Below are 25,534 nucleotides of genomic sequence, written 5' to 3' on the forward strand. Positions count from 1 at the left end.
AACAGAATTGCTCCTTTCTCAAGTGCCACAGAGATTTCATGCACTCAGCAGTGATTCCTCTCAGGTATCAGAAGAAATGTAATTATTGTCAGCAAGTGTCACAGCTGAAATCTTTCTGAATAATTATACCAGATTTTGAAATTCCCTTTCACATCAAAAATTAGAAGAAATTAACATTCTATGAATATAATATGAAAAATAAACCCAACTCTACATCAGAACTGCTTTCACAGTCTTGCCTGTTTTATCAGCTCTAGAGGTCTTACATGATGTATCAGTCAAAATCTTTAGACTCTTTGAGACATAGTTCAAGTAATATTTTAAAACAAAAACCAAAACCACATCAATACACAAGTCTGTAGGCATCATTGGTTTTCAAACTATGGAAGTTTGAAGATTAGCTTTCTAAAAAAAACATTCTCTGTAGAATATACTAATTACTGTAAAAGTACATAACTGCAAAATGGTTAAAATAAAATAAAAAAATAAAAAAATTAAGATGCTTATATCAATAACAGATGTCTTAAATTACAGATAAAAGTATCTATTTATAAATACATTGATATCAGCCTTTTGAACTTCTTCCAGCTCTCATGACTCAGACTATGGTGAACAAGCTTTTTGTCTAGTTTAATATTCAGTATTATTCAGTAGTAAGAAAAATTATGTCATGTCCAAAACAGTATTTTTTTTGCATGTTCTTTATTTTAAAAATACCATTGATCTCAAGAGAATCACTTTCTCTAATGTTAAGGCTGTATGTACAAAAGAAAACATGTAAGAAAAATTGCTCTGTCTGACAGATCACTTTTAGCCCATCCATTTGCATTAATCACAATTGTTTTGTGGAAAATGTGTGCAAATTTATCACCATAAATTGTTTCTGCAAAACTATAATTCATCTTTTCCCAAGTTAAAAGTCATTACTGATAGCTAGAATATCTAAGTTCATCTTTGGACATGTAAGAAGGAAATAAATATGAGCTTCTTGGTTCATCACTGACAAAGGCCAATTTAAATAACTTGCAAATACTTAAGAATCAATCTAATGAGTTTTGAGCAATGAATACCTTGAAGTTACATGCAAGTTATTGCCTTAGCTATTAGATGTCATTTATGGTTATGAGGCAATCCATCTTGCTCCAAGATTATTTTGCCTCTGCTTATCATAAAAAGACTTGTATCAATATTTATCTTTAGGCTTCAATTGTTTTGTTTATGGCTTAAGGTATAATATTAAAGCTCTTAATATTGACTAATCATCAGTTATTTACACAAAGTTTCAATTAAACTTTTTTTATGATAAATTACAACCCATAGTTAGCTTAGAAACATGTTGATCCAGTAGTGGTGTGGTCAATATCAATTATATAAAGATAATTAAAAATTGTTTTTAATAATAAAATGGGTGAGTTTTTCTAGTTTTTACTCTCACTTCATGTTCAGATGACTGCTTAGAACATCTGACCCTCATCTTTTCCTTTCTTTTGGAGTTTTGAGTGCAGAACAACCTCTAGCTAAGAAGTCCTTACATGTGCTGTCTAAAAATGCTACAGAAGCAGTGCTGAATTCATTGGATCAAGTCAGATGGTGATGAAGAACCAGGAAGGTGCCCATGGAGAGGCAGCACTGTCTCAGAAAAGGAAACACCTTCAGCCTTGGTGAGTGCATTTTTTAACATGGGTCAATATGAAATCATGATTTCATATCTTTTTTCGCTTTGTAAAAGTAATTAATCTCTGCCTAGTGTTATTATTCATTTTACTACTAATCAAGTAAATTGACCTGTCTCTCTTTTGGTCTTTTTCTGACATCCTGTCCAGTTAATTTTTTCCCAGGTTAACAGAGTAATCAGGAACACAGCATATCAGAAGCCACAAGGTGAATGTACAGAATAATATGTGTTTTCACTCTCTTGTTCAGCACATTACATCGAGAAAATGCACTCATTAAATTATCAGTTATGGCAATAACTCTCTCTTAAGTGATGGTAATAAATTTAGGACCCACCAAAGTGCCTACAAAATTCATTTCAAGAAAAATACCCAACAAATTCCCATTAACTGTTTTAGAGTCATCGTCTAGGGCCAAAGAGCATAAAATTGAATTTTTTATGGTTTTAACATAATCTACAAATAGGTTTATGTGGGGAATACTGTATTTCCAGTGGTAACATAGCAAATGCTGCCAACCTGCATTCCAATCCCAGCTCATTTGTAGGCCCAAGCAGTCAGCTACTACATGCCACTGATCTCTACGTGAAAATTCAGCCCTGAACAGTTTAAATTTGGCAACTCCAGTTCTATGCCTGCTATGCTGCTAGAAGAGACCTGCAATAAGTCATATATATTAGGTGCAACAATCTTATGGATCTTGAAGATTCCCTTATATTGCCAAGAAAAGAAAATGTGAATTATTTCTAATCTCTGCACTCTGACTGCCCACTTGAAAAAGAATATTAAAAATAAAACCCATAAATACATATCTAGTGGAATTATATTTTTCTCCAATAAGAGATTTTGTTTCAATATTTTATCAGAGTTAAACTAGCTAGAACCATGATAAAACTGGACTTCAGACGGCCTCACATCTGTAGATTAACATTCCTCTTTGTAGTAGTTAAAAATCCAGTTCCACCTGGCCTACAGTTTCATGATAGGACCTTGCCACCACTTTCCAATATGTTTTTCTCACTCATGCATTCAGCTGATAAATTCAAAACACAGCTAATGTGTCTTAATTATTTCTATATGGTAAATGTCTTAATGAAGGACAAGCTTTATCATTAGAGATACTGAACAGCCTTTTCACTTTATGCTTTGTGACCAGTGATCTATTTTCCATCAGTATATTTCTTTTGCCATAGACATGTTAAATATTGTCCAAAAATCTACATTTATTTGTCCCCCACAAAAAAAAAGAACAAAACGGTTTTACCAAAAGCTGTAAGAAATGAAGCTCACTTGTGGCCAAAGCTTTCTGATAAGCAAACAGCCCAGTTCTCAAGCCTCTCTTCTCTCAACTAGAGCAACTCTTTCTCACCATCTCCAAAAAGAATAAATTTGTCTACTTTGTCTCTAATAAGAAGTAGCATAAAAGTAAAGCTCGTGTTGCTGAAACAAGCACTGGCTTATTTTTCCCCAGCACATCCCTGCAACAAGAACAGATGTTCTTAGTGTACTGCTGAGGGTTAAAGGTGCTTTAAAACATGAGATTATTCCAAAGAGCAACAAAAACAAATAAAAAGTTAGGAATCAGAAATGAAAAAAATCCTGCTGGATCCCTTTGGTAACAATTGCTCTATAATTATCCATTTTATGTTAACTGCTGCATTTTTCTTCTCATAAAGATCCATTTTTTGCTACCTTCTTTAGTTAAAATAATTCAAGTATCTTTAATTTATGTTATAATTTCTTATTAAGTAAAGTTTGTCTTTTTTTCTTAGTGGAAATACATAGCAAAATATTCAACTGGTTCCAGAAGGACTTCTTCATTTTTCAAACACTGAGTCTTCTGAAAACACTGGGAATGGAATCTCCATAATAAAAAAATACCAGTTTTTACTTATACTGCCAAACACATAGATAAAAGCCAGGGAAAAATCAGAATAGTCTTGGAGTCCTGCCAAGAATTACTGAGCTCAGCAAGAAGAGTAGAAACTATTTCTCCATGGTAAGTTTTAATTTCTTCTCCTCTGTCTTTACTGTTCTCACTTCATTATAGTTTACATGAATCCTTAATTTTTTATGTCAACAGTGCACTTTTAATATTTTAATATTTTGTATTTTAATACTTCATACATTAAATAATTACATAAAGAAAAAGTGAAAATAATATCACTGTAATAGAAGTTGGATTTTCAAAGGCTAATCATTGTGAAACTTTCTACTTTCCTGACATATGTCATATTTTCTTTAATCAATCACAAAACAATACATAGTGGACCTTCCTATAAAGCAGAAATAATGTCTCATTTTCTCAGGGCTGGAAATGGTATTGCTTCTAATGAGGATCAGAATGGAGGAGTGAATGGTATCAGAGAGTCATAGCTACTGCTGTCATTGACACTGATGAAACACAAGTCATGATTCAGCTGTCAAGTCCTACAATTCCTAAACTTTCATCCACAATTTGGGGTACTATTACAGGTAGCATAATTAATCAAAAATCCCTAGCTGCAAGTCATTCTTTAATGACATATTGGAATAGTGATGCAATTCCCCTTAAGTGACACAGCTAAATGCTACAAACACACTGAGTGTGAAAAAACATTATCTGAAATGTCAGTTTGCACACACAGGTGTTAGATCTCATTTAGATTCTTCTTCTGTCTAGCACAGATAAAGCACATCTGGCAGTTAATATTTTGTTTGAGAAAGTCTTGCTGAGCCTCATCACAACAAAGTGTGTCCAATTTTCTCTCCCTGCACGAAGCACGGAGTAACATTGTGCATCAAAACTTATCACAGGTTTTTTTCAGCTCATTACTTTATCCTTTTTCAACTGCTGCTGTGTTTGAAATGTAAATGGTTTAACAGCACAGTAGACAGGTGTTTGAAAGCTATTGCCAGCACTGGAAGGAAGCATATTTTCCTTTTCAAAGTACAAATTAAAGTGTTTAGTTTTCCCTTGTATGTAACAACATAAACCACTCCAAATGGGCAAGTACCTTAAAAGACATACATAATCCTATTTCTGTGGATCATGGGAGCAATGCCATTCTTGTCTTGTTGTAACTGGCCTTCCAACCCATCCAGAAAGTAAAACCAAAAATTACCTGGGACTGAAATAAGCATTTTGAGTCAAGAAAAATCTTTCAGCACTGACCACAGCAGAAACTACAACTCCAAGAGAAAACACAATCCTCTTCTAAATTATGTTTATATAGAGCTGCAAGGACAACATCATGCTGATCTTTTATTTAAGATGTTAAGAGTGTTTATTATTTACTGACAGCTCTTTTAACCGCCATTTCCCCACTGCTGTTTCCCCTCTTTCCTTCTTCCGTTCTTTCCATGGATTACTGCTGTCCACAAATAATATAAACACATATGCACAGAACATATGAAACAAAAACTTAGAGAAAGCTAAACATTTGATTTCTAAGGCTGTTTGTAAATTCAATCTGACTACAACTTTTCTGACCTTATGTAACTTTTGTGTTTTATCTGTTCACTTAACAGCAAACCAATGAGGGGTTTTTCACAAAGAAAAGGAATTGGAATGGAAACAAAATACTTTTATCATTATAAAAGTTCTGACCACATATATAGCTAAAGTGGGAATCAATTATATGCCTGACACTTCATAGGCCAAGACATTCCCTATGATGTTGTCAGAGCACAGAAGAGAAGAGGGATACTCCTCTTTGTCACAAAGCAGGCTGACAAAAAGTGAAAATCATTAAAAGTTTTGATGAAAAATCAGAATAAACTCTAATTACCTAGTTGCAAATTCTATTTCAAACTTGGAATTCACTTCAGCTTTTCCTAAAGGTTAAAATAAGAAATTCTCCTTTTTCCCTTGTATTGTTATGTTGTTTTTTTTCCATTTTCAATTACCTTTGCTTCCTGTTCTCCTGATAGTGATTTCTTTTCTAGGCCTCCCACAGATCTTTTCAGTTTTTATGCCTCCATGTTTTAAATTTTATTTTTTCCCTGAGATTGAGGAATGCATTATGGCAGATTGAGGCAGTCAATGTGTTTTGGAACACAATGAGAAATTATTTATGCCAAATGAAAAAGTTTGAAGTGCATTGTCCCAGAAGATAAAAAATGCACTCATATTTCTAAAATAAATTGCTTAGTAATCTGCAATAGGGTTTTTCATAAGCTTTTCTTCTTTTCAAAAAGAGAAGGAAAAAATTACCCAGTTTTTGTTCCTATTTCAAAACCTCTATTCACCAATTCTTTTTTATGAGATTCCAAAAGTCTTCACACTACACAAATTTTACATACAGCCATTGTGGTTTAACCCCTGTAGGCACTGAACAGCTGCTTTCTTATTCCCCTGCAGTGGCATGGGGTAAAGAATTGGAAGAGTGAGAAAAAATGTTGGTTACATTACGTATCTTAGTAGGAAAAGCAAAAGCTTTTGCTTTTCATTCAAGGAAAGCAAGAAATTAATTCACTGATTCCCATAAACAAGGAATCAGGGCTACATCACATATCCTTTGGAAAGAAAAAAAATATTATTGTATATATTGTGATTGAACCAAAGTGATTCTTCAAATAGGACAAGAAAAAATGTATAGAATTGTGGCTGCTTGTATAATAAAAAGAGGAAAGTAAAAAGGTATAGTTTCATGCTTCAATCTGTTCAGTTTCACTTGGAATATAAAACACTAGTCATTTTGTTTGCAATAAGGAGCAGAAGGGAACACTGCTAATGTCAAAGTTGCTTAGATACATAGCCCTACTTAAATCAATATGAATTAAGCTTCTAAAAACATTTGTAATCTGGGCCTATGGTGCTTGTACATCAAAATAATCAGGAGAGATTTAGTATGCACAGTTTTTTTTCCCTGAAGGTTGAGCAAGAGTTGTGGTCAGCCAGCATTAGAAATTACTCAAGATGAATGGATAAATAAGTTTCACAGATTTTAGCTTCTGTTGCAGACTGAGGCACTTGGACAGAAGGACAACCCTTCTGTACTGATCAGTGATCCTCACCTTTCCCAATGGCAAGGCCTCTTATGGGATTTATTGTTTTATAACATTGCCATCTGTGCTGGTGTCATGTTGTGGATGGGTCTGAAAGCATAGATAGGAATTATGGTGACACTAATTTTTATATGCAATATTGCCTGGCTAATAGAATTTGGCCATACTCTCACTCTTCCACAGCTTCAACTGCCCTAAAAATCAAGGAATACCCATCACACTAACATAAATTGACTTTATGGTACTGTTATAGACAATGAATTCTTTCAAAGGCAAGAAAGGCAAGATCTGACAATTAAAGAAACAAAGGCTTTTCTTAAATGTCAGCTGTTTGCAGTTCGGGATTGGTTTTTGCTTGTTTGTTTCTTTTCCTTGTTATTTTGTCACCAATTTTTTTAATAATCCATTCAGGATTGGGAGGGACAATAACTACAATAAAATGTGGTGATTTTGACAGTTTGTGTTAGTAGAAAATGCAATTCTGGAATAATTTTTCACAATTCCGCATAGTTTAACTCTTTCTTTGATTAGTCTGTGCTCTCTAACACTGAGGACAAGGTTTCAACAGCTCATCATTAACCAATCATTCCAAATTCCAGAAACACCACAGGAAAAGAAGCTAAATAGCACTTATTTTGTAATTGCATCTATTTGCATGAAATTTATTTCACCTGTGATGGCATTTTTAAGAGAGATGGTGCTTCATTTTGATTCTCATGAGGAATCAGTGTGCTTTGTGACAATTCCAATTTGACACACAAAGAAAGGTAGAAAAAAGAGAAAGAAAAAGGGAAAGAAAAGGAACACTGAAAAGAACAGAGTGGAATTATTATAGCAGAAAATAAAACTGCAATAAGAGAGTCAGAACTTGAAAAGATTCCTGGTGGGGGAGGCAGGGGAAACCAAAAGGATAATCTATAAGGGAATAGTTTTTAAAACAGATCTTTAAAAAAGAAAAATTGAAATTTATACATAAATCGTAGAGAAGTCAAGGACAGAAAGAAAAAATATAGTGACACAGCAGAAAGTCACGATCTGACTAGCACTCTAGATTCACGAGATAGTTCACAGCAGCAGGGATGTCTAACAATTTAACAATTTTCTGAACTTTAAATATTGAATCTTCTCTTTAGTGTCTTTTGGTTTTTTTACATTCACTCCGTTCTCAGAGTGTTACTTACTTTCCAACAATCTGAAGCAAGAGGAGAGCTTGGAAAAACATAGGTGTTCTAGGTTTCTTAACTACTCCAAATGACTTTGAAATTATAGAGCCACAGCAGTGCTGAAGGCAGAGAGATGAAGCTTTCTTTGCTTCTTCAAAGCCATCTGCCATAGCCTGGGCTGCAGAGCCATTCCAGGTGGTGCACAACCTGGTAAATCCAGCCTCTGTCCAGTCGGATACACAAATGGGATGTTTATGCCAGGAGGCATTTCCAAGATCCTTTGCAGACAGCAATTCAGATGGCATGTTCTGCCTCGCTGCTGTTGGAGCAGAGACTGAAGCCACCATAGCACAGCCTCTGTCTTCCCAACCAGAGCTGCTCACTCGTGCTCACTGGCACTTTAACACGGATTCAGCTGTGGTCTGCAAGATGAACCTACATTTTATAACTGAGAAGTATTAAAAGTCCTGCTCTTATCTTCACCCAAGAGTTAGAAAAGCTGTAACAAGACTGCGACTGGTTTGAAAGTGTCTCAAGTGCTCAACAGTCAAATACAAAAAAGTCTCCAAGAAAATCTATGCTGGACATCCAAACAATGAAATTGCTGGTTGACCCATCAATGTGGGACAGAAGAAGGAAAAAGGGAAGTCTTCCATGAAAGTGTAGCTAAAATATGGCATGTGACTCTTCATCTTAGAACTGAGCTTCTATGATACATTGTCTTCAGTGAAAAATGTAGCCTGCTAATACAGTGTGATCTGGAGTGGCTCTATAACAGAGTATTCTATGTCAGGCGGTCTAATACTGCTATCATAAAACAGGAATAAATTATGGAGTGTTCTGAATTTTTGTTATTTTATTATAATGGCACAAAAATTGAGCTATTACCAGAATAATAAATGCAGAGTGCCAAGTAACATGTAAAATAAAGAAAATATATGGAAAAACCGGAAAATAAATCAAAATAGAAGCCCAAAAAAATTTGAAGGCAGAGGGGGACAAAGAAATTTTACTATTCTCCATGCAATTAGTCTCAGCTTTGATATCGCTGAGTAACATTTAGATTAGTATTTTTCTCAATGCATGAAAGAGCAATTATTGTGAGGTTTGGTATGTAGAAACACAGAACAAGAGAGAATAAAATAACAGTAGGGCCTTAAAAATGATTATGTGAATCATGATTAAAAATTCATTAACGGATGAATTGTTCTGAAAAAGGTCGCCAAAATGTTTTACAATTGTTCTGGATTTAAGTCTTTGTAAGTTTTGGATTAATTTTGACTGGCAAAATTATTTGTGCCTGCTGTCAACTACTTTTTGAGAAATAAGCAGCTGGGTTGGAACCCAGCTCTATAACCTTTGCCCCATCTAAAACAACATAAACTTTCAGGAAACTACTGGCCTGTGTCTTAGATCATGGACTACTGACATTATTCTTATACATAGTACGGGACAAAACTGGGCTTGTTTTCAGATTTCCAAAGTTTGCTACCAAGTTAATAGATTGAGTACAAAATTTACAACTATTGTTGTTCTCTTTCAAGTGATTTATAAGAGTCCTGGAGACAGAATCTGGTGCCAGTGTCAGATTAATCTCCTTTCAGATATCTAAAAGTAATATTGATTGCTAAGGCTAACTGTAAATCCACCCAAATAAAATCTTCAGGATACATATCACATATAAGAAACTTTAAGACTTTTCAAGGCCACATCTTCAGATGAAAGTTTACCCACAAGGACACCAGATTTTACTGCTGCTTTTTGCTCTAGCTCTATTAAGTATTTCCAATTCCTTCCCACCATCCTTTTTTTCCTTTTTTTGTGACTTCACTCATAAAACCTCCAAAGACATCTATCAGCATGCAATTGCAAACAATCACTATCATTTTTCATAGTGGTTTTTTTTTTTTTGCAAACGTAATTCTTAACTTCTAAACACAAATTTCCAAATAAATAATGGAAAACAATCTGAAACCCCAACATACATTGCTTCCCTTTATGGAAGCAAAATACATTCTTGAGAAAACTGTTCCTTGTAACATTATTTCAGTATTGATAAATGCCAAAAAAGTCTAAATAATTATGCAAGAAAAGCTATAGACAAATAATTCTTTCAGTCAGATACTGCGTTTAAGTTTTTAGAGTTAATTTCTGAAAAATTTTGTTTTTACTGAAGTAGTGTCATTCTGAATTGAATCACAACATAAATGATGCTTTTTGTGAACTCTAAAACACAGTGGACATAACTCTCAAGTGCCGCCAGCTGTCCCAAACAGACTGCGATTTAACACGCTTAGGTAGGCAGAAATTAAGTATCTAAATTAGCCAGTACCAGTATAGATTTTTTCAATTTAAGAGACTAAAAATAAAAACAAAATCTATTTTGTTACACTGCAGCAAGTTCCCATATAAATACACAATTCCTGTATAATACACAAATAAGACTAAAGACATCATCAAACAGCTAATATAAATCTAAATAGAAACATTTTTTTAGAAATATCTCAAAGAGATGGGCACATCTGCCACAATTTTGCCATTAAATAAAACCACTTTTCAAACATCTTCAATACCTGCTTCTTTTTGTATCCTTTCCTGCCTTTTCTTTTTGTTTGTTTGTTTTTGTTCTCTTTCTTTATATGCACATGCTAACATTCAGATTCAGGCAATCCACAACATTTCCCCCATATGCTGAAAAGTTTTAAAGCAATCATTGTAATCAACATAGTAGGATACTGGCTGTAGTTTTCAGAATCTGAAGTCACACAGTGAAACCTCTTCATATTTATGAGAAAGATCTGCTAAGGCAATAACATTTCAATAAGGCATTTATTAGTTTTCTTAACAATATTTTTCACCAACTAATTTTGTTTTTCCTTCTTGAATTGCTGTTGCCACCTTTGCCATATTACACACTTATTTAGATACCCAGACATTTCTTACTTCTTTTATTATTCTATCACTTTAGACCATTCCACAACCTATGCAGGTCCACAGATCTCATGGGTATGGCAGAGATACACTGGAACAACTCAGCACCATAGAGTGCTGCCACAGGCAGAGCATCAGGGATGGAGAGAGGTGATCGTTCCCCACTGCTCTGCCCTGGTGAGATGCATTAGTCATTTTATGTCCAGTTCTGTGCTCCCCAGGGCAACAAAGATATACTGGAGAACAGGGAATTGATAGATGTCTACTGAGGGGTGGTAAAGGAAAAAGAGACAGACTCTTCTCAGGGACTCCTAGACACAGGACAAGAGGCAATGGGCAGAAACTGGAATTCCATAAACTCTGTTTAAACATTTGAAGAAAAACAAACTTATGTGAGGCTAGGTGATAAAACACTGGAACTGGTTGCCCATGGAAGTGATAGAGTCTCCTTCTCTGGAGATATTCAAAAGCCATTGTTTGAGCAGGACCCAGAAAAATTGCTCCATATGCCCTTGCTTTGGGCATGAAGATTGGATGAGTTTTCAGGCATTTCTTCTTACCTCAACTGCTTTGCCATTCTATGGTATTTACTTCAGACAAATAACCACAGAACAAATTTCAAATGCTATTATAGTAAACAGTCTGACACCTTGGTGAGTTTCAGATTCACCTATTTCCATGTTGGACTGCATCAACTGGATTCAATTTGAATGGGTGTTAAACAGGAAGATATATCAGTGCTCTTTAAACAATGTATGCAAGCAGCCCATTCCCAAACATTACGTCAATAACTTGTTACGGCATTAAAGAACATGCTGTTACTGTGCTTTTTAACAACACAAAATGACTATTGTTCAAGAAAGGACATGGCATCTAAATGGCAGCTGCCTCCTTCTCAGCCAGCTTTCATAAAAAGTTGTTTCCAATCCACTAAGTAAAAAGACTTTTAAGTTTAGATGAACATGCTTTTAAGGGCAACAGTTATTGACTTTTTTATCCTTGCTTCATTCTTAAGTGAATGAAGCTCTTATATTCACAAACAAAACCAAAATTGCTTGAGAAGTCTTTAGATTCAGGTGCAGCTGTGTCTCAATATTAGCAAACATAGTAAAAATACTGTTCTGCATCTTCTGATATTTGCCTCCTCTTTTCTGCTACATTTCCCTTTATACCAGACTCAGACAACACTTATTTTTAATAACATCTTACTATAGGCCTCAACACAACAATTATACTCTGCTATCTAATTGTATGTGTGAAAAAGATAAATCCTATGATCCTAATCATTTAGGTTGGGAAACACCTTTGAGATCATTGAGTTAAACTTTAAAGCTACTACTGCCAAATTCACCACTGTGTCTCTAAGTGCCTCATCTAAACATCTTTACAATACCTCCAGGGATAGTTTTTCAGTGTGTTTCAATTACTTTTCAAAGGAATAAAAAATTATTTTTAAAATTTATCTTGGCAAGATAAATAAATAAGAAAAATTGTCTAAATATTTGTCAGCCATACAGAGGCAAATTCATTTATTCTAGGCTTTGTGCAGCTGGAACAGTTAAATAGATTACATATATCACTATGACATAGATCAGATACAGTAATCTGAAAAATAACATCAGCTTGCATCATCAGTCAGAAGAGGGATGTTCCCACATATTTCTAAGCTCCTTTGAAAAATTCAGTTAATAGAATTGGTAGTTCTGAGTTAAATTTCAATAGCCCATAAAAACAAACAAAATGAAAACTCCAACCACTCACAAATAAGAAGACTCATCTATGAAGATTTCAAATGAATTGGTAAGCAATAAAAAAAAAGCACTGCATAATAAGGTGCATGCACTTACATGTGTTTTTGTGAATATTTTCCATAAACAAAGTAGGCAGCTACTTCTGAACTTTTTTGCAGAAAGTAAAATGTTTTCTCTAAAACAGGTAAACATTTCTTCTGAAATCTATTCAGTGAAATATAATATTTCTAGACTATGTCAACATTGAAACAAGAGGTTCTAATATGATTTATTACTCTTGGGTAAAAACAAGAGTTTTAATTTTAGTAATTTCTTTTTTATGGCATAGCAGACTGATGTTTGTTCTACAAGCTGTTAGATTTTGTGGAAAGGATTGTAACTCATGATAAACAAATGCCTAGAAAATATAGGAAGCTGCATTTTTTTTTCACTAGAATTAAACAGCATTTGAAGGATCTTCTATGACAAGTAAGGAGATTTTTTAGGTAAGACCGTATATCAGTACACTTTCTCATGCATAATCTTAACAATTAACAAAAAGTATTGTCAGGTTCAGAAGTTTACCCTTGCCCATCAAAATTTTCCCACATTTTCTTTTGCATACCTTAATCTTAGAAACAAGCCAGCCAAAGGACTCATTCTGGAATGCTGTAAGAAGCTGTTTCATATTCAGTTTCAAGTAGGCTGCCAGCAATGAGTTGACACAGTAAGTCTAAGCCTTGACAGCTAAACATAGAAAAGTAATGTTTATGAAATATCTAAGGTCATCATACAATTGCAAGACTATACTATCACATCTCCAAAGCATACAACATTCAGACTGAAAAATAGCATTGCTATCTTCAATTCTAATCTCATTGTATTGGGGCCAAACACATTTTTCTTGTTTCTTCAACGTGTGAAATTAGTCATCCATCTTTGCCAGGTCCTACAGCTAGCAATGTTTAGCCTAATTCAGTACATATCAGAGTCTACTAGACAAGAGAAAGGAAATATCCCACACTTTATCACCTTTATCCATCCACTCCACTCCTTTGCATCCTCTACTCAGCACTAGCACACCACAATGCAAGTCCCCCAGGCACCCTTTTCTTCAACCAGGGGTCAAACATCCACTATTTTTCCCAACTTCACATCCAGATTCATTCCACAGGCCCAGTATATTTTTTCTAAAGTTTATGACTGGCCTTGCAGGCACTTGGAGCCCACCACTCCACTCCAGCCCTGTGAGTCATTGCCCTGGGACTCGCTGCTGGTTGTTAACACAGGGCTGTCCATCAGGAGAACATGAGCGTTCCTGCCAGGGCACTCACTGGAACACCCTGCCACGCAGGAGAACAGAGCAGTTTCATGTGACCATCTGTCCCATGCTGTGCAAAACCACAGTGATGTTGGCAGAGGAATTTCGTGATTTAAAAGCAGTGCTAAACAGTTTGAATATCATTAGCAGTTTCAAGAAAAGTAATCAGTGATTTGAAGAGAAGTAAACATATTTAATGGCCCTATGCTGTTTCCCACTGCAATCAATGTCATTGCTTCCAGAACAGAGGTCTATTAAAATCATTGAAAACCATCTTTCTGTCTGAGCCAAGCCTGCTTTTCTTTGGGAACCGCTGAGTTTTTGGGGACTTTTGTGTTTTCCTGGCTTTATTCATTTTTGTTTTGTCATTAAAGATATTTATTTGAAGAAATAAGAAAGGGATACTCTTTTAAAAATAAATAGATTAAAAAAATCTTACACCAAAAAGATGAAAATAATTATGTAGGTCTTGTAAGATTTTAACATTGGCCATAATAGAAAATAAACAAAATTTTGTGTACAGAAGATGTCACTCTAACAGCTTCTGTGATGACATTGTCTCTTTCTCCTGGCCCATCTTTTTCTCTATCATGACATTATAACTCTTCAGACACTATAAGCCTGCTTCCCTCTTTTGAAAAAACAAAACCAAACCAAAATAAAGCTACACAAAAATCACACAAACCACCTCACCCTCAATCTCCCGAAAAACTGAGACAAAAAAGCTGCCATAAATTAGACTTGAAGTCAGTTAGATCAGAACTTTGCCACTGCCTCCATAAGGTGGACGCCTAGGATGAAGAATGGGATAACACTTTGAGTACTCTCTCATCCTTCATCTGTTTGTAAACTCAGCTTGATTTGTAGCTGTCTAGCATGCTCAGGGAATGCTTTCTCTAGCAGTTACCCAGCCTCTTGAAGTTAATGCAAAGTTCCCATCAACAAAAAACTGACAAGAAATTTCATAAATAAGATCTGTTGCAGGAGAAATGGCTGCATTACTTCTTTTGAACATGCCGCCTGTTAGCTTAACTTGATTTCTCAAGATGTTTTCTGTACTGAAGAGAATATTAATTTTTCCCTAACTTTCCCTCTAGCCTAGTTCTGTGTTCCTTTTCACTTTTAGTTTATTTCCCACTCGTCTATTTCTGAAAGTTGTTCTTTGCACAAAGGTTGTTCCAAGGCCTTTTTTTTCATCATTCTCTGAACTGCTGTCCATTCCAGCACTTCCATTTTGAGATGAGGGATGGAAACTATAGAAGTGGCTAAATTCTTCTCTTCCTTTTTTTTTTCTTCTGAAAACAATTGGTTTTTTATTTTGTTCCCCCTTAACTACTGAGTTTATGTTTGTTAGTGTATGAAATTATATCAGCATCCAGAGAGCTTTAGCTTAAGTGGTAATGGTCTTCTGTGCACTCATGGACAGACAAGATTCCTTAATATTTTTTGTTGTTTGTTTTTAAATCAGTGCTGCTTAAATACACACTCTCTGCTTTTTCTAAGTTTTTAATCTCTTCTTCTTCTCTCATTTTTACTGCTCATGTATTTCCTTGCCTTTCCTTACAGTGAGCTGGAAGAACATCAGTCAGTAAAATGGCAATCTGGCAATTAAATGAACGCAATTAAACTATTTGCTCTGTTCTTACCAAAGCACCACAGAGATACAAACTCAAGTTTTTACCTTTTATAATCCTCTGTAAGATAGGTATCTGCTGATTTGCAATACAGTTGGCAAAAGTACTAACGGCGTTTTGAATGAACCGGCCAGGGTTTTTGCAAGTGGCATAGCAAGAAACTGAATATACATCACTCACTTGTAAAAGCAAGCTAAGAGCTCATGATGGCAGCCAGAAGCAGGAATAAAAGCAGGAACTCCCATGGCTAGAGAGAGCTATTTCTATTTTGATGCATAAAAAGAAGTTATTCATTTGACAATTTTGTACACTCCTGTGGGCTGCAAAATCCTGCAAGTGCCTCCATGAGTGTGGGAGAGATGTGAATACACATCAGCAAATATGCTGAACAAGGAATACATTTCAAGTGCCATTCAATACCATTCAATGTGCTGAAGACAGCTTCATGTGGGAGCAATTCTGAATGAGTGGCCAAAACCCCTATCCCCTCCACTGAACTGATCCAAGAAGTCCAGTAGAGTAATTCGAATTCTGTTTCTTAGATATCTTGTTGCAGAGACTTCTGTCTTTTGATGATGTTTTTATACATTTTATGCAAAACATATCCCAGTTCTGTCAGTGCTCAGCTAGCTTATAGATGACCTCAAGCCCTCCAAACTTCTGGCAAAAATAGATGCTTTCATACAAACAGAGGCTATAACTGTCAGGATTACACAGTCATGTAAGAAAAAAAAAGCCAAAGTGTTCAGGACTGGTTTCTATTCCTGCCTAGGAGTCAAAAAAGTGATAAACTGTGACTAAAACCACTACCGTGTCAAAAAAGACATGAAAACCATGGCACTCAAGTTATGGAAAAAAACCTTGAAAAGTAATTGGAGGTGTCTACTGGTTTCATCTGGAAAAGAAATAATTTTCTTCAATGAATATTGTATGGTGCTATGTTTTGTAGTTGTGACCAAAACAGTGTTGATAATACAAGGGTGCTTCAGAAAAGGTTCAATCTATGACAACATTTGTTACTAAAAAGCAAGCCAAGTGGTACTTATTTTATCCATGTCACTTTTATGTGTACAGCTGTACTAATTTTGGCAGTCATAAACTTAGTTTTCATCAAGTGACTTTTATGGCTCTACGTTTTGGATTTGTGACCAAAATAGAGTTGATACTTCAAGGATATTTCAGCTATTGCTGAGTGGTGCTGAAAGAGAATTGAAGAATTTTCTGCTTCTTCTGCCACTCTGCTGGGGAAGGGGCTGGGGGTGCACAAGAAATTGGGAGGGGATGTGGCCAGAACAGTTGACCCTGACTGATCAAAGGGATAACCCACACCATATAACGTTTGTTCAGCAATAAAAGCTGGGGGAAGGAGGAAGAGGGATGTTTGGGGCTAAGGGGAACGTATTCTCAAGCAACAATTACATTTGATGGAGCCTGGCTTTTCTGGGCTGTTCATGACTGGATACCTGCATGCCCATGAGAAATAGTTAACTAACAGGATGTGCAGCTTTTGCTTTCCAGATTGGACTGCCTTTATCTCTACCCATGAGTTTTCTAGCTTTTACTCTTCTGATTACCTTCCCTATCACAATGCTGGGGAGTGATCAGGAAGCTGTGAGAGGCATAGCTACCTACTGAGCTTAGACCATGACAGAAATGACAGAAGTATCATAATCTTTTATTGACTTATATTATCTCACATTTTAAGGTCATAAAAATATATAAATTAGTACTCAATTTTTAAGAATCCATGTAAAATTATTAGTACTTCATAATAATTAAGTAGATAAAGAAACAATTTTAAATTAATATATGTTGGAAGTACAGAAGCCGAAATGAAAATCAAACTAAAAGATTGCTTTCAAATCCAGTTTCAGGAAGACATAAAACTTTCCAAAATACTTGAATCTTTTAATGTAATGATATTTCATCAAAATTTCCAGGTCCCTATAACTGTCTTTTCGTTAAAAAACAATAACAAAAATACTCACTCCAAGTGTTTTTAGAGTAATTTAAGCTATCATATTCATCATACTAAGGATTTTGGGGAAAGCATTCAAGTCCTTCTACACACTAGATTCCCTAATGAACTCACAAAGTCAACATGTATACAGACAGCATTTCAGCCAGCAAGATAATCTTCAATATCCCCTGAGCTATGCTGGCCCTTTTTTCTAAAACTATTCTTGCAAAGACAAACTCTATTATTAAACAAAGAATTTAGTTGAAGTAGATCAGGACAAACTCACTATCAGTGATCATTCTGAGCCTAAACTTATCTCCAGAAAGAGAGAGCACTACTTTAACCTTTATTTACATATATAGATACAGATATAGATTACATTTTTATAACACTGAAAGACTATGTTCTGGATAAGATTTCAAAAGCAAACAGTGGATTATTTTTCTGGGTTTTTTTTCCCCCAAAGAGTTTACAAATGTGCATTTTATTGCCATATGAAAGCATCACTGTATTAAATGTGACAAGCCATTACAAAGACTAAACACAATTTCAAAGTTCTCAAACCTTTCTGCATTTTTAAGAATTATTATGCTGTACACAGGAAGCATCAACCCTCCAAAATGTTAGATCTGAACAAGACTCCAGACTACTGTGCAGTGATGGTACACACCAGCAGTAGCAAATTAAGGCTGACATTATTTGTTATCTTAGGAAAGTACAAACTCCAGCTGCCATCATGTTTTTCCTCTAACAATTCTTGCTGGAAAGATATTCAGGGCAAAAATGAGAGGGAAGAAGTGAGAATGATGGACTAAATTTAGGTTCTCATGTCTCAGTTAATTCTTCTTGTTTTCTAATCATCTCTTCTGCCTTGAGAAAAGCAGACACTGTCCCTTTCCACTGAGGTCAGTAGTAGTTTTACACACATAGCACTTGGCCCCAGAGATCATTACTCAATTAAGGTACAAAATAGAAGTGCTGTGCTGGTGTTCATTAATCCAAGGGATGAGAGTAGGTCAGTGTTTAAACAAACAGAGTGATAACAATGGGTTTTGTAGTCATGTCAGTACAGCATATTTAAACCTCAGGGAAGGACTGTCATGGTCTACTTGTCCAACCACGAGAGCCGGCCTCCTCGAGCTATGTTTGAGTTACTGTCACAGGAGAGCAAAACTGCTTCTTCTGAGCCTCAGGCTCCCAGACTGTTTAGTCTATCATGATGTTTAAAACTCTGAGGAGGTATTTTTTTATGTGAAACACATTTTTCAAGTTATGCCTACATGTTTTTTGCATAAATAGAGTTCAATTTTTATTTTTGTGTCAGCGAAACGTGTTGCTGAATCACATGTTTCAAACAACACTTCAACTATCTAAAGGGAAAACAAAAATCACCTAATATGACCTATATAAAGGTAGCAATGTTTTATGTTTGACATTAAAAAAAAATGGATGCTTCATGTCTGGAAATGTACAAGGTCATGTTGGATGCAGCTCAGAGCAGCCTGGTCTAGTGCAAGATGTCCCTGGCCATGGCAGGTGGACTAGAACTACACGGTTTTTAGGGTTCAATACTCATTTCAAAGCCAGCATTTTGATCCAAAGAATAAATTAAAATATACATGTATTTAATGATAAAAAATGAAATTAATTACCCTGGGCACAAAGGCTCGAGATTGGATTCTTTCTAGAAATGCAGTAGGACCTCAGACAGTGAAACCCAAAAGAAGATCTGAAACTGTTGCTTTGCCTCTTAGTGTTTGGTTTGCAACCAGGAACTGCCTTTTAATGCATCATGCCAGAGGCTCATCCCTCTGGCCTTCCAATGTTCCTGCTTTCAGACAGCAATCAGGCAGAGATAGAAGGACAACAGAAAAGCTTAAACAATCAGCATTCATTCCAGTGCAGAACTCAAATTTGGCGGCTTTTGAAAACAGAATTGAAATAAACAAATGACAAGTACTTAAATCAGAGCACATTACTTTACAGCAAACCAATCCTTTTCTGCTATTCAGAAGGCATTTGCATCTCTTTCCTCTTAATAATTACTAACATACCTTATGGTGAAAGCAATAATATTTTGAGCAAAACATTCAACATTTAAATAAATAAACAAAACTACCAAGTGTATAATCATCAGTGTTCTGGCTTCTCTAGACAGCCACTGAGACGTTTTCATAAGCATAGCCTTTGACCAAAGGATGAAACATAGCTGTTCAAATGTTACTGGAAATGGCCAAGGCAAGTTGGGAAGTGCTGTTCCAGCCCCAGCAGCTGCAACCTGACAATATGCAGGACTTTGCTATACAGACAGGTGAAGCATGAAAATATATCAGGTGTAAGTCATGTGGGTCAGAAGGCAGCATAAACACATGAACAAGAAATATAACTAAAAAGTAAAAAAACTCTGGGTAAAAAAGTAATTAAGTACACAAGGTGCCAAACAAGACAAAAACTGTCAAAGAGTAGTGTGCCACATAAAATCATTTGCTTTTGGTAAATCTGAGTTGTTTCTGTTCTTAATCAATAAATCAATGAGCTAGAGGGATGTTTAGAAAAATCAAAGTGGCAAATTCTGGCACAGAAAATAGCTCAATGGCTAAAAAAGTTAGAAATTAGAGATAAAAAGAGTTGAGGCAGAAAAAGCAGCAAACTTGATGCATTCTTTAATACCTACAAATCTTTTATTGTACAGAGATTTTGAACTTACGTCTGACATGCAGCAAAAGACAGAAAAGTCAGTACATTTTTAAACTCCATACATGCACACGATTCAGATAATTAATGTAATAGAAGTAAAGCAAACTGGAGTTTGAGTTAGATGCAAAACTTCTGTTAGTCCAAACCCATACTCTGTAGGATATTTAACTTTTATGTATATAATTCTTTCACTGGACTTTCTGTACTTCAGAAAGCTCAAAATATGAAAGATTGAAGGTAAAATGGACAGCTCTTTCAGAGCACTTCCAGATCATTCAGGAAACAAACTGAAACACTTGTTGATGCTACGAAACTGATACACCTGGAGGCTGTGCTGCCATTCAGTGGGACCTTAACAGGCTGGAGAATTGGGCATTCTGTTGCATTTGTATGGTATCAGGGTACAGTTTCCCTTCCTGATGGGCAGAATTGTATTTAATACAATTCATTGTCTTCATTGTATTCAATACCTCACTGTTGTCATTCTATAACTTCAAACTGGCTTATGTGTAACTGCCTTAGAAGAAGCTCTACAAAGCACATTAAAGCTTGTTTTTCCAGCAGCAGAAGAATGTATTTTTTCAACTCTTTGTACTTGCACATACCCCTCAGAGTGCTATGAGTCAGATTTTCATCAAGAGTAAAATTTAGTTTTCCTCTGGTTTGAGTGCATATGCACAGTGGTATATCTTGTTAAGATTGGCACTGCGAGCATGAGAAAATGATTGGCCTCCCAATGGTAATTTCAAAATCAAGAACTCCCATGCCCTGCTTAATTTCTTCCCTGGCCTCCCAAGAAAATTATCCTTATTTGGAAAGAGCTCTCTCCCCAACTACCTTCATTTTCTACCTACCATTTTCTATGTCAACCTCTATCAACACCTAAAATTATCTCTTTCCTAGACTGATAACTCTAAAACCATATACTTTAGCCTCTTTTGTTTTATTATTTGAAAGTAGTATGACTTTAAGAGATACAAATTGTCTGTTTGGTTCAAGACAATAGTCTCTTTTTTTAAAAAAAGAAGCAATGAGATGTGTGGTCCAGAGACACCTAATATCCACTTACAGGAGTTAGACACCAATAAAAAGAATTTCATCCTTTATTAGAGATTTCCACCCACAATTACTAAAAATGTATAATTTCATTATGAAGTCTGGAACTATAAATAAAGGCAGAAATTAAAACACTTTAGCAACTGATAAAACAAGATCAGTTTATTGACAAAAGGAGAGCAGTGGGATTACATGAAATTTAGTAAGCTTTAATAGACTTCTTAATAGGTTTCACAAGGCTGCAATATTCACTGAAACTCAAGAAAAATTAGCTAAATTATTTTTATATAGGTAAATTAGATATCATTCTGCAGGAAGATATAGAGGAGTCAAGAAAAAAAATATTAGAAATTCATTTTTACCAACGTTCACTAAGAGAAAATACACAAAGAGAAATCAATACAAAGGAACATGAGAAAAAATATAATTACATCTTGTGGAAATGTTTGAGACTATGTAAAGCCATTATTTCAGACAACTAAGCCTACAAAATAGCAAAAAATCTTCACCAAATCCCAATACAAAACTAACAAAATCTGTCGCTCTACAAACATCTTATCTGGAAAAATTATTTTAAAACAAAAGAAAGTTCAAGTGCTAAAGCCTGAAAATATAGATGTATCAAATGCATCACTTCAGACAAGGTGAGGAAATCCTAACGCTTTTTTTCCCCCAATTTTACTCTCACAGCAGTGACTCAGCATCTTATCTAACCACCTTTTAAGCAGCTAAGAAAAAGAAGTCAAATACGCAAGTTAACCAACCCCTAAAAAAACCAAGAAAACATCCCAACAGATTCCAGAAAGTAGATAATTTAATCACATTTCTTAGAAATTTATGCTACTATTACCAAAATCAATGAATCAAACAAAGAAATTTATAACTGAAGGTAGAAGTTGTTTTTCTCTGGAATCAGTAATACTTAACTTCATTCAAATTCAAATTAACCATACTCTTTAAGGTTTTTTTCAGTGTGTATTACAGTATTGAAATGGTCTTATAAATGTCCTAACCACATGCACAGCTGTTCTTTAGACTGCATATAATATTTAAACAAAGTGTATGTTTAAACAGAGAAAACACTTTTTAATTAGTAGATAGACTGAGAAATTAATTAGTAGAATGGCCATTATGAGTGGCACTTTTTAGAGAACTCTGGAAATAAAATTTTTATTCTGTTTCTCGTAAAACTGACTACAGTGGCCCAAAAACTCTCATCTATCTTATCATTTTGAGGACATGATGGAAAGAAACAAAAAATAACAAGCTCAGAAATCTCATTTATTGTAGGAAAGTTTTAGCTATACTTGTTATACATAAAAATAATGCAGCATGAATTGTTTTATTGCTCAAGTGATAGGACATTAATTACCTGAGATTCAACCTCTAATAAGACATTCATGCTGTTTTGAATGGGTGGGAAAATATGTAAAATGGACACAGCAAAAAGCTCTGTCTATGAAAATTAGAAAATTACTGGAAATTAACTTAGAGCAGAAGTGTTCTGCAAAAACATCATCAGTCCTGAAATGTAGTGATCAGTGGAGGATGTGAAGTATTTACAAAACCGAGCTTTCCAGCTTTTATTTCCAATAATGTTGAAGAAATGGATGTATGTAGAGTATTTGTATATGCAAATTTTCTAAACAGAGAAATTCAGACCATTTGCAGATGAGTTAAACATGAATTATTTGAATTTGCATAATCTCAATGAATGCTGCTTTTATAATCTAACGACTAAGTCACTGAAACTATAGATGGTTTAATTTCAATGTAATTATGTCAATAATTTAAGACCTAGAAGGACAATGCAGATTACAAAAAAATGAGGGCATTTCTCTGTTGTAGACTTATTTCCATAATAATTCTCTATGACACTGATCATTAGAAGATCAAGTTGTGATCTCAATTTTGTATGTTTTCACCAGGTTCAAGATGTAGACATAATTTATTTTATTTTAGTCGCCACTCCACAATCTTCTAGTAAGCACAGAAGACCAAAAAACATGTCTCCATCTACAAGAAATTTTGGAAACACAAAGCATTAATCAAAGTGTGGAAAAGAAGACTGAGCAGCAATGATGTTGGAGTGAGACTTAAGCAGTTGGCTGGTACTGGTCTGGGTTATACCCCAAAAAATACTCAAGGAAGGTCTTGTCCTCACATATGAAGGCCTGGGAACTTAGAGGTCCTGTTGTGTCACTTAATTTAGAAAGTTCATATTAATTATGTTTCAGGTGGTACCATAATCAGTGCAAACACACAAACTAGGGATGAGTGTGCCAAGAACAGCTTTGCCATTGCACAGAGCCACACAATCACCTGGACTAAGTATCGTGACTTTACCTAGCAGAGAATAGTCTGCTCTTAATTTTTCTCATATATGCTCCCTAATACTGCTCTCAAAGAAATTGAAATGTACCCTCACAACCAATAAATGCTAACATTAAGTTTCTTAAGTCAGGAGTAACAACTGAGGACCTCATGGTGAATAGCTGTGGTTTTTACTACAGCGAATGGTACAGAGGCCATATGGTCCCTTTGGACATATTTGCAGCCAAAAACAGGTTGGTGCCCAAAAAGAAAAAAGCCTAACATGAAAGGTCATATTGAATAAAAACACATTTGTGTCATAGAGTGTCAAAATCATAGCCCAGACCCAGAAAATGTCAAGTCAAATCAAGTCACAATGTGTCTCCAGTGCAAGGTCCTGTGTCTGATTGTACTTCATAAGGGACATTTCAAAAGATTTTCAAGTACTTTTGTATGAAGACTTGGTGAATAAATGCTCTACAAGGCATACACAACTCTCTTGTAACCCCCACCTGCTTTTTATGTCCTGTACTCAATATCAGACTCCAATCTTATGGCAAAATCAACAACTAATAATTGTGTAACAAAATTTTTATATCATGACCAGGAACCTCTGTAAGTTTCCCCCTACTCCTGAACTGCTCTCAACTATGCTCTTCTGTGCTGGAAGACACCCATTTCATTTGAATCTCCTTAACTGAGCAGAAAATCCTGTTAAGTGTCTACTGTAACTGAACTTTTTGCACTGCATCCATCTCATCCAAATTTAATTATTTATAAATGGAGTGCCTACTGTAAGTTAGGCAAATAGTGGAAAAATACTGAAATTCCTCAGTTCAATTTTTCACAGCCTAATGCTCTTTACGGGAAGTCAGCTTTATGAAGGTGCTTGTCCTTTCTAAAACTATTGTCTAAAACACAAGCTTTGATAAAATGTTTAATGTTTTCTGATGGCTAATGTTAGTGAAAACTAATTTTTATGCCCGCTACTTATAGCAACTCTTCACATCTATATTTTTTCAGGGTGAAGAACAGAAATTTTCAAGATCACACAGACATTTGAAGCAACAACATGTGGAAGGAATTCTAAGAAAACAAGTGCAATTAAGTATAGCAATTCAATTTTCCAAGCCAATCCCCCAAAATAAGGATTTTTGTCCAGCAGAAATAAATCTGCTAAGTAAGCATGCTGTGAGAAATCTCTTTAATTAATTTATTTACCTCTTTAGGCTTGGAGTTTGCCACTAGAAGATGATGTTTATTAAGAACTTCCATTTTTTACTGAACTTATTTCCGGTGTGAAATACTGGACACAAATAATTTACAGTAGTCTTTTTTAAAAAGGTGGTTATAGGAAACTGGCCCTGAGACAGGCACTGCTGGACAGTCTACACTTCTTGTCAAGGTCACACTGAACTCACTGCCTCAGAGCAGTATTTTTTCCTATAGTTTTGAGATAAGTTACTAACGTGTTGCCACACAAGTAACAGCATAAAGCTGTAGAACTGCAGTGGTGACTACAGTTCAGGTGACAACGCCTATTGGTTTCAGGGATACCTCTCTAAATCTCTTCTAACAACTATTTGTCCATTCTACTTACACCTGTTTCTTAGACCTATAATGAAGAGACATTTCTAAATAGGTAATAGCTGTTGTGACTGGAAATTGTAAATTTCTGGAATGGCACAGTTGGAAAAATAGAGACAATCCTAGCAACATAAAGTTTACAGTGCAGCTTTTCTTAGTGTTCTGTTTCACTTTAAAAGATGTATCTTGCCTTTGTACAGGATATATACAAGGCTTTGTCATTAATATTGGGGTTATCATTTCAATGCTAAGCAGAGACAGAATATTTCAGAGGAGTTGTTGAGTGAACAGACCTAAATCATGCCCATCACTGCTAATAAGACTCGGTAGGATGAGGTCATGGTCTCAGCATATCTGATGTGACATGAAAACATTTTGTTCCTCAGTGCAATCAGGAGACACAGCATCCATTCTCATGCTGCAATAACCTAGCAACAGCAGGATGTGCACACACGACCAAAACGTGCAATTAACTCCCAC

The 25,534-nt window shown here is 35.3% G+C and overlaps 1 long non-coding RNA gene across 1 annotated transcript; it reads left to right on the top strand.

The window, feature by feature from the left end:
* Positions 1 to 1,570: 1,570 nt before the first annotated feature.
* Positions 1,571 to 24,965, top strand: LOC148223940 (uncharacterized). Its single transcript, XR_015803553.1, has 3 exons — positions 1,571 to 1,661; positions 3,446 to 3,672; positions 24,491 to 24,965. It is a non-coding gene; the product is annotated as an uncharacterized LOC148223940 (long non-coding RNA).
* The last annotated feature ends 569 nt before the right edge of the window (positions 24,966 to 25,534 follow it).

The sequence above is a fragment of the Sturnus vulgaris genome, chromosome 4, assembly GCF_052056855.1.
Source record: "Sturnus vulgaris isolate bStuVul1 chromosome 4, bStuVul1.hap1, whole genome shotgun sequence".
Classification (NCBI taxonomy): domain Eukaryota; kingdom Metazoa; phylum Chordata; class Aves; order Passeriformes; family Sturnidae; genus Sturnus; species Sturnus vulgaris.